The sequence below is a fragment of the Bacillus rossius genome, chromosome 13 (assembly GCF_032445375.1).
Source record: "Bacillus rossius redtenbacheri isolate Brsri chromosome 13, Brsri_v3, whole genome shotgun sequence".
NCBI classification, from domain to species: domain Eukaryota; kingdom Metazoa; phylum Arthropoda; class Insecta; order Phasmatodea; family Bacillidae; genus Bacillus; species Bacillus rossius.
Genome location: NC_086340.1, coordinates 41,467,920 through 41,483,492, shown reverse-complemented (window position 1 = coordinate 41,483,492; position 15,573 = coordinate 41,467,920). Strand labels below are relative to the sequence as shown.

The following is a 15,573-nucleotide window of genomic DNA, read 5'->3' as shown; positions in this document are numbered from 1 at the left end:
AGAAGCCATATAATCTTCACAAATCATAAAGTTCGGAATAAATTTTGCCTAAGATGTAAGTGTTAAAAATTTAATTTTAAGTTCGTGAATAATGTAATAGGCCTATAGTAAAGAAATCTGTAGTAGGTAGGCGAACTAACAGTTTCATAAAATACCCTTTTTTTAAATTATTATTTAACTATGCACCCATTAGCCTCCCACTTTGAAATTTTGAGAATCACTTACAAAAGTATCAACTATTAAAATAAATTTTTAAAAAATTTTCAAAAGAGCACTTTTTGAGAAAATTAATAGCAAATTTTTGAATTTGATTTCTCAAAAACACTTCTTATAACAAAGTATGTTGTGTTGTACATCAAAAGAAAGAGCATTTAAAACTAAGTAAAATGACACCACTCCCATCTCTCTAGCTCAATTAGGAGAAATGCTATGGTGAACTCAAAATATGTTGGTTATGTTTTTTGGCGGATTTTGGAAAATTTTACATAGCTGTAATTTTGAAACTGTTATATATATTTGAAAAGAAAAAAAAAGGCTTTTAATTTAATTTCTATACGGACAACCTTCATAACCAATTTTATAAAATTCTGAGGTTGGCAAGTAAGATGATCCTTTTAAAAATCATGCTGGATTCTGAAAAACTCGTTAGTAAAAATGGTGATGAAGTCTAGCAAAATTGTACGGTAAGCAATCAAAAATGAGAAAATATTGATCTGAAGTTTTCTGCCAACTTCAACAGAATTAACAAGTACCAGATTTCTAGGATCCAGAAAAAAATAATTTTAAAAATTCCATTTTGACCCTATGTTTTATTACAATTTCAAGGTACTTTTAATGTAGGTACCATAACCAATCTTACCTCAAAAAGCAAAAAACTAACCTCCGAAATTTAATTATTTACCTAACCTTGAAAATTAAAATCACATCAAAACCTTTATTACCTGACCTCAAAATATAAATTGAAATGCAGTGGGCAAGGAATGGTGAAGACCCTGCATGAAAACTTTATATGCCCGAATAAAATCAAAGAAATATTCCACCAAATAATTCTTTTCTCAACCATTCCAAATATGTAACAATTTATTTTAATGGTTCTAAGCACATCAATTCAACTTCTAAAGTAAAATGAGCAGAAAACAAAACAAAGGAATTACATTACTTTAAAAAATAACATATAAAACTAAACTTTCTAAACACTAATACACATAACAAAATACAGCATTAAACATAACATTAGAACATAAGAATATTAAAATATAAGAAAAATTCATGAACGCTAAAATAAACCATAATCATCAAACTCTGACAGTGTCTGAATTCACCTGAAGTATATACTTAAACATACTCGTCCCCAGAAGATACACCCGAAAATGGAATTATTACGTTCATTGTTTTATTTCTAATGGTTATGAAGAGGTGCATTCAGATATTTTTAAGAATTAACCATTTTACATTCGCCTGTGCGGTGACTCGGCTACCGCCACTTTCGAGTCCATGTAAGTGTTTAATAGTATTTTCGGATAAAGGAATCATGTAAAATTAGTATAAATATTACGTGTAATGTAAATGTTTTGGGTTTTAATATCATAGCCGAGACTGTTTTCAATGGGATATCCCTGATTTTGTTGTCGCTGCTCTACTGTTTACTTTATACTGGCTGCAACATGATACTGTAGTTCTCCAGAGAACATTATGAATACAGCATATCTAACTGAGGCTGTTTTTAAAAAGAAAGGTTTGTTCAATTTCAGTGTCTTACTGCTAGGGTCAAGACTAATTTCTATCTTAACTGGTTTTCACTTGAAATGGAAAACCAATTAGGGTAGAAAAAAGTCTTGAACATGGCCATAACATACTGACATTAAATTCTCTGACTATTTGAAAATGGCCTCTGTTATGCTATATTCCTAAGGAGCTTTGAAGAACCACAGGATCAAGTTGCAGCTAGTAAAAAGTAAACAGTACAGTGGTGACAAAAGGATCAGTGATGTCGCTCGCTGAAAACAGTTCAGGCAACACTATTAAACACAACACCTCAATGACATCACTACACATACAACACAGATCACTTTCACAATAATTTTTCACCAACAGTTACCCTGAAAATACAATTTTTTCACATGTGGCTGGAATAGTAACGTATTCAACGTTTACTGGGACTCAATCACGGTGGTGTCCGACTTACTGCACAGGCTTACATAAAATAATTAATTACAAGTTACGTTCTTGAAAATATTTGAATGTGCCTCAACAGAATTAGGAATAAAACAAGGAACTGAATCAGATGTTCTCCCCCCCCCCCTTTTTTTTTATTGTAGCAGCCCTATAGTAGACCATTACCAAATTTACTAATTCTTTCAACAATGGGTTAAGAATTTCCAATTTAAAATGTAGCTAAATGAACATAACCACCTGTCCTTTATTTTATACATATATATATATATAATTAACTAACCTAACCAAAAACAACAGTATGCACAATTCTGTAAATTTTAAGTTCTAGAACACAACAGATATTCCTCTATTTTACCTAAAAAGAATGTTTCAAAATTCCTACAGGTTTCTGAGAAATTACCTCATAGGTTACATTAGGTCGCCTATGCACTGATGTGGCTGTCCCCATGTTGTGATTTATTTTTATTAGCTTATTCAAAACTGTTTTCCACGAGAGATTGGTCTGATCCCTGTTATTGCTATGGTGACGTAAATTTATTTGTGCTTTATTAACGTAGTCAAGGCTGTTTACCACAAGAGACTAACTTGATTGTAGTTGTCCCCCACTGAGGATAAGTTAGATTCGATTCTAGATTTGTTTTTAAATGAGTACCATAATTTTAGTACCGTACGATAAAACGAATCAAAATTGAAAAAATGACTTGGTGCAAGAACGACATATGTAAACCAAAGATAAAAATTTTATTTTAATTAAATTAAATAAGTATAGAACCCTTGTAAGATGTTCATATGTACATAAAAACTGGAAAAATAAATAATTCAATTTAAAAAGCAAAATGTAAACCTATTTTATCAGATTTAAAGGTTTTTGAACACTAGGCATCAATGCTATATAAAAATAATGTACTATAAAATAAAATAACAATGGTGTAACATTCTGCTTGGTGCAAAAGAAGGAGACCCTTGTCTACACCACACATATAGCAGAACCGGGTGACGTGGCACCATATATTACCAGTATGTCACACTAGCATTCTATGTGCTTCATATCTGGTCAACCTTGGAATTAAAAAAATATTAATATATAATAAAATAATAAAGGGTGCAACATTCCGCTTGGTGCAAAAGTTTAAGGAGACCCTTGTCTAGACCACACATATTGCAGAACCGGGTGATGTAGCACCATATTTTACCAGTACCTCACCCTAGCATTCTATGTGCTTCGTATCTGGTCAACCTTGGAATAAAAAAAAAATATAATAAAATAATAAAGGGTGCAACATTCCGCTTGGTGCAAAAGTTTAAGGAGACCCTTGTCTAGACCACACATATTGCAGAACCGGGTGACGTGGCACCATATTTTACCAGTACCTCACCCTAATTTCTATGTGCTTCGTATCTGGTCAACCTTGGAATAAAAAAAAATTATTATAAAATAAAATAATAAAGGGTTCAATATTCCTGCTGTACACGTGCTTTCCTCTGTCAGACTGTAGATCTTATTTAGACTATCTATTTGTTCACAACTTTTATAATTCCAGACCTAGAATTCCCAAAACAAATCTTGCCTCCTGTTTAGTGTATGTAGTATTTACAATAACGATAATCCTATTTATAGACTCTTCTCAAATTATAATAAACACAACATAGAGTCCGTAAATCTATAAAGTTATGTCAATAAAATATTTATCTACATAACTTTATTTGGTTGAGCCAATATATAAAAAAAAGATACCTAAGATACTAACTCTGATATGTACACAATATATGTTCTGTTCTTATGTGTCTTGCAGTCAATCATATTGCCCAAAAATTCTGTTTGTCTGTCAAAACATTGCCAAGCTTTGAAAATGTGCATGATATATATATAAATGCAAACTATATATTTTTAAAAAAATTTTCAGTCATTCAACCATTTATAAGTGTTTAGCGTGCATGATAGTCAAAGTGGCAAAAGTTAACAACATAAATGTCCTTGAAATTTTTTGTCTTAGTCACTAATCGGGAATAACATGTGTAAAACAAGATATTGGCATAATTTCAGAATATAGATTATATTTTCATAATTAGGTATGTAAGGTTTCCTCGTAGTTTTGAGTAACCATTGCTATAAGTATAAAATAAAACACTTTCTATGTCAATAATTCGGAATCAATACTTTTAGTCTGTTTAGCTGTAATGATAGCTTAATTAGAAAAATCTATTGATTATTTGTGAATAAATTAGCAATATTATAGTTACAAAATCGTAGTTCTGCAATAAATTAATTTAAACAATCACCAACAACTACGGCTCTACCTTCAAAGTGCTGCACTTATCTTGACACTCACTTGTTAAAAACAGGTTACAAGTATAAAATCAAATGTACATATGTTCTTACCAATGCTGGTCTGAGAGTTAAATTTAATAGCATACTGTTATTTAGGCCTACACTGTATGCAGTAGGTAACAGCCATTTTGATTGAGTTCATAGAAACAATGGTAGTAGGTATTGAAATCCAATGTAGGTAAGAATACAAAAGCCATAATAATTTTACTTGTTGATAATTATTTATTTATTTAATGTTGTGAGATGACTAACGACAGCAATGAGCCAAGGTGATAGCCACCAAACATAAAAACAAACAAGTACCAAAAAAGTAACAAATGACAAAATAAAATTTACGATATTACATAATGTAGGATCTACTAATTGCATTGTTACAGTAGCTAACAAATAAGAACAGAACATATGTTGTGTACATATCAGGGTTAGTATCCTTAGGTATCTTTTTTTTATATATTGGCTGAACCAAATAAAGTTATGTAGATAAATAGGTACTTTATTGACATAACTTTATAGATTTACGGACTCTATGTTGCGTTTATTATGATTTGAGAAGAGTCTATAAAAAGGATTATCGTTATTGTAAATACTACATAGGTACACTAAACAGGAGGCAAGATTTGTTTTGGGAATTCTAGGTCTGGAATTATAAAAGTTGTGAACAAATAGATAGTCTAAATAAGATCTACGGTCTGACAGAGGAAAGCACGTGTACAGCAGGAATATTGAACCCTTTATTATTTTATTTTATAATAATTTTTTTTTATTCCAAGGTAGACCAGATATGAAGCACATAGAATGCTAGGGGGTGATTGCCAAAATAAGGTAGGTACCTAAACTATGTATGGTTTGAAAAAAAAAATTATTATATTTTATACACCTGTAAAGATTCTTAAATATTCCCCTGGTTTCGCCAAATTCAGTACAATAAGTGGTCAAGATCGATACATTAAATTGAATTAATAAAACGTAAATAGAATTTTGGGGCTGTCCACGGAGTGGACTCTACTGTCCACCGAGTGGACAAACCTTACCATTGATTTTGGTACTTTTTTTAGTCCGTGGTTATGTACACAGAGTCTGTACTTCTTGATAATTTTTCCAGTTAAAACACGTAACATAGTTCTAATTTTTTTTTAAGATTTCTCAGTTTTAAAACTGTCTTTTATTTGGTCATGGATAACTTCAGCAAAAAAACTTTCTTTTTTACTTATTCTGAATTAGTGTTGTTATTACTAAATAACTTTTCTACTCTCTTCCCAGGGGTTAGAGTATCTGCATTAGGTTGTAATGAATCTCGTATTCTCTTTATTCTTTTTTTGTATCTCAAGTTTTTTTCGTAGTCTCTCATTGTCCTTTTCCAACTTCCGTTTTTCTTCTTACATTTTCTTCCTGTTTTTCCTTGAACTCTTTTTTCCACATTAAACTCTGCAAGTTGAGGCTACTACAGCATCTGAAATTTCTGGTGTCATTTCAGGAGAATTAATTTTTAATTCTTCTTCAGTTTCTTTCACTTTTTTCTCTCTTTTCATTGATGTCGTTTCCGGTCTCTCCATTCTTTCCTCACTGATCGTTCATCCCTTTCACTCATATTCAAAATGAATTTTTTCCTCATGTGGTATCTTTCCCTTTCTTTAGCTTTATCTTCTTCATACTTTCTTGGGTTCTTAGTTAACTTTTCTCTAGCCTTTCTCATGCTGATCTTTTTCTGTTCCCATCGTTTTTTGATCTTATCAGCGAAATTTGAAGTTTTCTTTTTTATGGGAGCCATTATTCTGCAAGATAAATACTAAATCTATCAGAGCGTTTATTGGGCTCTGTTGTAATGATAAAACATTTGAAAGAGTAAAATTAATGCTTTTTTTTTAATGAGGATAGACAGACCACAACCGTGCTGCATGAACATTTGTCAAAGCAGAAAATAATCAATTCAGCAGATTGCAAGGTAAATTATTATTAACATTTAAGCATTTAAGGTATTACAAAAAAATGTACCTGTGACAATATTTAAATTGTCAAATATCTTTCTACACAAGTATACTGGATCTAATGAATGTAACAAACACAGTACTTAGTGCAGCTCTATGGTAATTTTCATAATTAATGTATAAATTTCATCAATGATTAAGTACATAAATATGTTATGGTCTGTTAATAGGCCTATGCTGCAATGTCAGCAGTTCTGGTACTCGAAATAGCACTAACACTTCCATACAGTTCTCATTAATTCAACTCTGGAAATATTTCACTACATGTACAATGATGTCCCCTCCATAGCCTGTGAATTCCACGGAGGGGACGTCCACGGAGGTGACAGAAACTGTACTTTTGTTTTCTAGTCCTTTAATTTTTAAGGTTAGAATATCACTGCATTTGTAAAAGAAATTTATACGTAGTACTTTTTATCTATTCATCTATTAGAAGTGACAGATATCATTTCTCACCTTCAAAAAGTTGTCCACGGAGTGAACTAAGCGATCTTGACCAACCGTTATATCACATGGATCAACTAATGTAAGTACCAATAAATCACCAATCAACCACTTATGACTTGATAGAAAACAAGATAGATTCTTTTCCCTCCTTTTTTGTAGGGTTCAGTGACCAGTGCTGCACCCTGGAGGTTTATATTGAAACTATTTTGTATGTCCACACTAAGGACCCATTTCCTGGGGACAATTAATACACATTAATCTTACTTGAAAATTCAAACCTTTGCAGTCCAGCAATTTTATGATTTCTTTTTTAATCTTTGGACATTACAATTTAAAGAATTAATATTAAATAGCATAAAATTATATTGTTGTGGATAATTAAAATGTTATCAAACTGTACTTGGAGACAGTCCACGGAGGGGACATTTAGCACTTTCTTGGTCTCGCATCTTAAATACAAAAACATTTATTTAAGAAATAATATAAATAATATGCTTCTATTACATTCAAGCATATATCGTATTGTAAAAATTACTATTAATACAAATGTATAATATTTTTAAGGCCTAGGGACATGCTTTAGGTACCTTATTTTGGCAAACACCCTAGGGTGAGGTACTGGTAAAATATGGTGCTACGTCACCCGGTTCTGCAATATGTGTGGTCTAGACAAGGGTCTCCTTAAACTTTTGCACCAAGCGGAATGTTGCACCCTTTATTATTTTATTATATATTAATAATTTTTTAATTCCAAGGTTGACCAGATACGAAGCACATAGAATGCTAGGGTGAGGTACTGGTAATATATGGTGCCAAGTCACCCGGTTCTGCTATATGTGTAGTGTAGACAAGGGTCTCCTTAAACATTTGCACCAAGCTGAATGTTGCACCATTGTTATTTTATTTTATAGTACATTATTTTTGTATAGCATTGATGCCTAGTGTTCAAAAACCTTTAAATCTGATAAAATAGGTTTACATTTTGCCTTTTAAATTTAATTATATATTTTTTCTTGTTTTTATGTACATATAAACATCGTACAAGGGTTCTATACTTATTTAATTAAAATAAAATTTTTAACTTTGGTTTACATATGTCGTTCTTGCACCAAGTCATTGTTCAGTTTTGATTCGTTTTTATCGTACGGTACTACAATTATGGTACTCATTTTAAAAACAAATCTGAGATTCGAATCTAACTTATCCTCAGTTTCCCCCCCCCCCCCCCCCCAAATCCTTTTTCAACACCCACCCAGAATAAAATTCTTCTTAAGGTGGACTCACAATGATCTATTGCCTTTCCATTAACGAGCGATTCACAATGATTTGAATGTCCACCAAACACTTTACCTTTTAGATGCTGTCAATTGACTGGAAGGGTTAAACAGTGGTGAAAATATCTCATGTATACGTTGGCACTAATGCGAAAGGATTACCGAGATGTTTAATGTTAGTCATTACACTCCTACGCATTAGGACCCACAGCGTAGTATTTATAGATTATACGATATCAGATATAAATTATATTTTCATATACATTTTCAACAAAATTAAGAAAATATAAACCATATTGACATATTTTGCACAACACACATCAAATGGCCAAAATATAAAATACTAAATTAGTGGTTGAAACTAACAGCAACTTACCTCACTGCATTAAAAACAGCATGAATAACTACACAGAAAATACAATACGTTCACATTACACTAACCACATACAAAAAAGACTAACGGAGCAAATATCAATTCTCATAACATAACATCCATAAACCATAACTTTCCATTCTTCCCCACCAAAGACATTAAACCAAATACTGTAGAGGAGAATACAGGACAGCTCTATACTAATAGCACAGCCGCGCGGGCGAAGAGCGTCAGCGCTGCTACCTAGCGGCTCGGCGTGATAACAGCACCCACGGCCATGCATTCCAAGCCTAAAATGTATTAAATTCAACTCGTCATTGCACCTAGACTAATCAGCAGATTCTTTCGGAAAAAATTGTGTTGACCCTCGTATCCTTTGCGGCCATGCAGATGTAAATTTATCTGCTGAAAAGTTAGTTGCTTTCGATGTAAAAAATAGTTAACAATTAACAGCATATTTTCAAGGAAAATTGAAGTAAAAATTTTCAAATCATTCTATTGCTAATCATCGTTCATTTAGGGAATTATCTAATGAATTAATTAAATTATCCGAATTTTTTAGCCACTAAATACTATTGATTTGCTATCGATCAACAGCCTATTAGTTAAAAGTTCTTTTATGAATATGTGCAATATACCTAATGAGTACAGTTGTTCATATAGTGTATAATACGTATATAATAATTATATTATTATATGCACAGTTAACAGAGATGAAAAAATACATAATTTCAGTATGACATAAATCTGTAGAAGTACATAGCGTTTGACACAATGTAAATAAACAATATAATCCTTAAATTAGAACTTACAATTGCACTATCTTAAGCTACCATAAATATTAAATATGTATTAATACCTCGTTACTTTAAAATAATAATATTTAAATAAATGCATTATTACAATGGTATCAGAGCTAGAACAAGTTTACAAGATTCACTTCCATTGTAAATGAAAAAGGCAAATAATATACAAGAGACGAATATGCTTGTAAAATTTTATCCAGCTGTACCTAAATAGGTAGCAAGAAGTTTATTTTCCCTGATCATACCTTATAACCACTGCTATGCTAGATATTCCATACAATTTACATGTGCATGACTTTTTTTTTGCTTTTTTGTTTTCTTTACTCCGGGTTCTCCCACATTCATCGTAAAACAAATAGGCCTATTTTAATGTCATAATCAATTGTTTTATAAAAGGTGTAAACGATGCTTTTGCGAGGAAATACATTATCTGAAAATGAATGGTGTGAAAATAAGAAGAAGAAAAAAAGCATAAAATCACTATAATATCAACAAACCAAGAAATAAGGCATATTTAGTTAACAATGAAAGCGGGAAGTGGGAAATATTACAACTCACGATAGTATGTTTTTCTAAAAGAAATATTTTGACTTGGGGAAAATTTTTACGTTCTATAAGGCAATAGAATTTTAAAAAAAAATATTTAATAATAATTCCTTTCAATTCTGACGGTTACTCTTTGTACTTCAGCGAGTTTAGTTTCAGAGGTTTTCGTATGGCGCGGCCGTGGTCGCGGCAGCTAGGGGCAGTCATCACGCCGAGCCGCGAGAGCGCAGCACCGTCGGTTTCTCGCGAAAACGAGCGAGCTGTCCTGTATTCTCCCTCTACAGTATTTGATTAAACACAAAACGTTGCTAAAAGCAGTGTCACCACTTCACTTCACATTTTCTTCACAACAGAGATTAGAGAAAGTTACAGATGGAGCATAAACACAGTTTGTTGGTATCACTGCTGAAGCCAGGGTACATAAGGGGAAAGCAGGTCGCCGCCATGTTGTTCCATGAACAAAATCACATTTTCTCATAAGTAATGTATGTATGGTGGTGGAAAAGTGCATGAATATTAAACAAATAAAGAATGTTGACTCGAGAAAAATGATTGTGTACAAGAGTATGTAGTAAACTACATTTCTATATACTATATAAACAAATGGCCGCCATCTTATTACGTGAACAAACTGGCCACAGTGCTCAGAGCTTATGCTCCATCTGTAACTTTCTCTAATCTCTGCTTCACAATGGGTCCTTGCCTACGTGTCCGTTTCAGCCATAAGCGAGTCTGGTGCTCCGAAACACGGGCAGTAGGAAACAAAAGACGTGTGCACAGAGAATATGTATTGGTACAAAAGGAACGATCGATGATCTCTCCAGAGGATGCAAGAATGTTGCAAACATTGCGAATGCTTTATCGGCAACTATGATGTCACCGCCCAGTGACGTAATGTGTAAACAATGAATGAAAATGCAGTGTCACAACGACAGAAGGAAATAAAGACAGATGGGACACATGGACGAAATCGAAAGCTAAGAGGACGACATTATTGACGCACAAAAATCCATAAACAGCATCATAGGCATGAAAGTGCAATGAGGACAATATATATTCCCTATTATAAGGAGGGTACAAACCACATTATATAAGTTGCTGATACAGGACATCCCTAGCTTGCAATAAAGAAGCAGTGCTACCAGAATATCACCAAAATAAAAACGTCACACAGTGTGCAATATGACCTGACGCCAACTGCCAGTGCTTCCTCTGGTTCGCACAGGCCGTTATGTCACAACAACACCTCTGAAGTGCATCGAACACGCCCGAAAGTGATGTCCGCCGAGTGTGTAAAAGTGCGCCGCGACGAACACCAAAGCGACGACAGCGCCCGGCCAGGTGTGGCAATGCGCCTAATTAAATATGTAATTATTCTGTTCAAATCAAAAACAACCAATTTAATAACAATTAAAAAGATAATTAATTCAAGGGAAATCATGTCTAATTGTTTTATAATCATATATTGTGTAACATGTCTTTTAAGCCCAAAACTGGCCGGATCTGTTTTCCCGCGCTCCACGCGTTAAGGCGCGAGGCCACAGGGCGGTCTAGAGTGGAGTTACCATTGGGAGCTCGCGGGGGTCGGATGCTCCGCGAACGCAGAGCCATCAACTTTCGCGTTACATCCACATATCAGCAATAGTGTAAGTTTTAAAATCCTTTTACCAGTTCTGCGCCGACTCCACCCAGTCGCACGATATTTCGTGCGACTCGTAACTAATTAATTTTATCCCAAAAGGGAACTTTACATTTTCTACGTAATTTCGTGTCCAGAGATTAAGGACAGCGTAATTGAGTTACGCAGTTTCGGCTTCACAGCCACTTAATTGTTATCATCGAAGACTCTTAGCAACGTGTGTCGAGTTCTTACTCGCTAACTTTCGCCTTCTAACTTTCATCGTCTGTAAATGTGTAACTTGTAATGTGCAATATAACCGAGTAATTTCCAATTAGAAAGTGACTGTAACGTGTATGAGTCCAGCGTACCGGGTTACGTACTTTTCGGGACCTCAATATTTCGCCACAGGTTAGATTGCAAATAACTTTGAAAGGTCCGTTTGTATGTGCTGTTTTCCATGTTAACGTAACGGCCTGTAGAAGCTCTTGCAGCACAGGAGATCTGTGGCTATCCGCCGCACATTTCACATTTATAATCGGCCACTGTATATTTCCGTGTACACCACTTTGCAACCTATCCTGGTCGCGCGTACCGTTTACGTAGAGAGATACGCGTGTCGCAGCGGTAAGACAACAGAAGCGGCCATTACCTGGACCAATAAGTGTATCGGTTCTGAATAAAGTGCAGTGTCGTGTCAAATCGTTTACCAGTTATTTATAAGGCGTCCTGGGTGGCCTGAACAGCCCGGGTAGGTTGCGAACCGCGACGCGCTCCTGCCTGCAGCCACGAGGCCGAACCCCCGTTAAAACCCCTGAGATCACTTTCAACATTAATAATCAACTATAAAACTTAGACAGGCAGCGGAAGTGGCGTCAGACCAATCTAGAGGGACAAAATTATTTTTTTCGACTTTTTAATTATGGGTTGTGGTTATTGAAATATTATTGTAGAGACTTCAGACCATTCTTTAATGTGCTTGGTTGACCATTTTAAAAATGCTGCGTGCCAACTGAAGTGCTGATAAGAGAGCTGTATAGGAGGAGCGCTCCCGGCAGGGGTAGTATATGGTGGGGAGTGCGCTCTTTCAAGAGCGGTTACAGTTAGTGCGAGTGGTATTTTCTTGTTTTATGATCATAGAAGACATTCATAAAGGTATGTTCTTTAATTTGTATGAGTAACGCATACTTAATTGTGAATATTTATCCATACACTTATAATTTATTAACTGATGGAAAAAAAATGTAAACTTCATAAATTTCAATTTGACTTATTAAAAAATGTCCTCAATATACCCTCATGAAACTTCTGCAGTGCAAAATTACTATTCTATATTAAATGTTTTCGCTTTAACATTCTGCGCATATATGCGCGATTGATGGTTTTTGATTTTTTTCAGAGGTACTGCACATGTCACTTGCCGATCTCTTGACGCTGCCCGTCAGTGCTCCCTCTGGTCGTACAGGCCGTTGTGTGTCCTCAACACCCGACTAGAACGTGTGCAACGAATGCGCCCACGCGTGTTGTGTAGAGTGAGTTAGGGCAGTGCGCAAAACGCTTGGAAGTAATCCTGACTTGCGGTGTTGTGTGACGCGCTCGGCCGGGTGTGGCTTTGCGCTATCAAAACATAGTGCCCACGTAATTTTATGTCAGAAAAAAAACTAAAACTTTTTATATTCTTAAAACTTTAATTAATAAAGTAAGGTTGATTCAGGCGCATTTTCGTCATAACGCTGGCCGTCACCATCTTCCCGTGCTCTGTATTCTTCCGCGGGAGGTTGAGCCCTCCATGGCCAGGTCGCCAGGGAGCGAAGAGTTGCAGTCGATGACTCATCAAGGCCGGCAGCCCTGCGCGCGTGGAGCATTCATTCTCGCGCCAAAACCGACATGTAGAGTTCAATAATAGGCAAATTTTCTTAATTAGTTTTCATCCGTTCCACGGCCAGCCAAAACCGACCGTGCGATGTTTCGCGCGGTTCTTGTGTTACGTAATTTCACTTTGTTAAGAGTACCACACCAATGGGCCCGCGCTCAACGATTTAGTAAATCCGCTACTAGTCTGGACTTTTCCCATGCGGGGCTGCTTAGTAGCTAAACGCATTTAGCGGCATTAATTAACGACTCAGTTTCTGGTATGTGCGGCGGTACTGTGTGAGTTCTTCGTGCCTTCGGTACCATTGCGTCCGCGCCCAGCATTTCGTGTCCGCTACGCCACAGCAAGGATGGAACTCTGGTAACTATTTCCAATCCAACCTGAACTGTACTTATTTAACGGATTCACTTCGCACCTCAGAATGCTTCCATGTCAAGCTTTAGTCATACGGTGGTAATTCTAGTGTTAGTTTCGGCCATCAGCCGCATGCGTTGTCTGCCTGTGCCAAGGGCGTGTTAAGTGTGGAAGCATCTGCCACGTGTACTTTGCAACTCCATAATTCTCTAGGTTAACTTATAGGCAGTTTAATTATTTAGTCTTGTGTATTCAACTGCTCCGCCGTCCGGCATAAGTCTCCCGACGCGTCACGCACCACCATCTTTCATATAGCTAGTTTCAGGACAGCCTACGACACCTTGTTGAGTATTTCGCTGCTTTCTGCAAGATGTTAATCAGTGCTGCCATTCGAGGGCTGCATGTGCGGAGAATAAAAGGTAGACAATGATGCGGCCAGTTGCGTGACGGCGCCATGTACTATGTGACTTGTTAATTAATTCAGTTGTACTCAAGTGTTTTCTCTTAATCATCACGGCGTCCTGGGTGGCCTAAACAGCCCAGGGGGTCCTTCGTCGACGCGTCCCTGCCTGCAGCCACGTGGCACAGAACCCCGCCCTCGAGTTAAAATTCCACATTCTAAGTTCTTTAATTCAGGAATCAGGCAGCGGGGACGGTGTCAAAGTAAAGCGCGCACTGACATTTATTGCTATTCTGTGTCTTTAGATAAGTGTAAATAAAAATTCCAAAACACCTTTATTGTGTGTAATGGATCTTCCACTATTTTTTACCATAAGTGGAGATACAAAATTCGTAATGTTTGAGAAATTGATGTTAATATGAAAATGTACAGGACCCGTTAAGTAAGGTGCAAACCGACATTTATTGCTATTCTGTGTAATTAGGTAAGTGTTATCCTGCATACTTTTCAATTATGCTAACGTTTCTTATTTTAGTGTAACATCAAATTAGGTACTTGATTTGCATTTTGTTTTTACATTAATATTATTACGATGCTTAAATCACGACATTGCTGTATTCTTGTAGCTGTAGGTAGGTAGCCATTTCTTGTTTTCGAGTATCAAATTTTTTTCTTGTAATTGGAGAATGTTGTCATATGAATGTTAGCAAATAGGTGATTACGTATTCATTAATTAAATACGGTGGCTGCGTGCATGCATGTTTTGAACAACTTATATTTAAAAATGTCAATTGACTACATTATAAATACTTTAAAACACTGCGGACGGTTAGTTAGGTTAGTATAGCTACATTGAAAATACTGTCAAATCATTTTAATGGTTGTTTAGGAATTTCTAATTTAATGTGTAGCTATCCTGACCTACCAAAACATTCACACAATCTCCCAATGTTTTTTTATGTAGCTATACTAACCTAATTAACCGTTCAAAATAATTATTTTTATGGTTTTAGAAGTATAACAACACGTGTGTGTTTGTTGTTTTTTAAACAGCTGTTCATTTAAACAATTTCTCAGCTACATAGGCGCCATACTGCTTAGTGAAATCCAGCTTCAAGAAGTATCAGTTATGTTCCATCTGATCCATTTACTTATCTCTGCTCTGAAAACTGTGGCCAGTTTGTTCACGTAAGAAGATGGCGGCCATTTGTTTATATTTGCGAACAGCTGGTATGTGCGTAAGATGTCATAATAACTCTCATCTGACGGAAAGCAAAATAAATACAATGTCAAGACATCGTATGTATTTCAGCGATTTCCGGGAGAAATTTTTAAATTATATTATCTGGTACCCCCAAAATGCTATAATAAAGGGGAATGGACATATATAATG

General features: G+C 35.3%; 1 protein-coding gene across 1 annotated transcript in view; it reads right to left on the bottom strand.

Annotated features, from left to right (window-relative positions):
• Nucleotides 1-8,752, bottom strand: part of LOC134538479 (protein argonaute-2-like) — a 28,920-nt gene extending 20,168 nt beyond the window's left edge. Inside the window, exon 1 of the mRNA XM_063379812.1 lies at nucleotides 8,587-8,752. The gene's annotated coding sequence lies outside the window, so the exon portion shown is untranslated. The remainder of the gene's footprint in view (nucleotides 1-8,586) is intronic.
• Nucleotides 8,753-15,573: the final 6,821 nt, after the last annotated feature.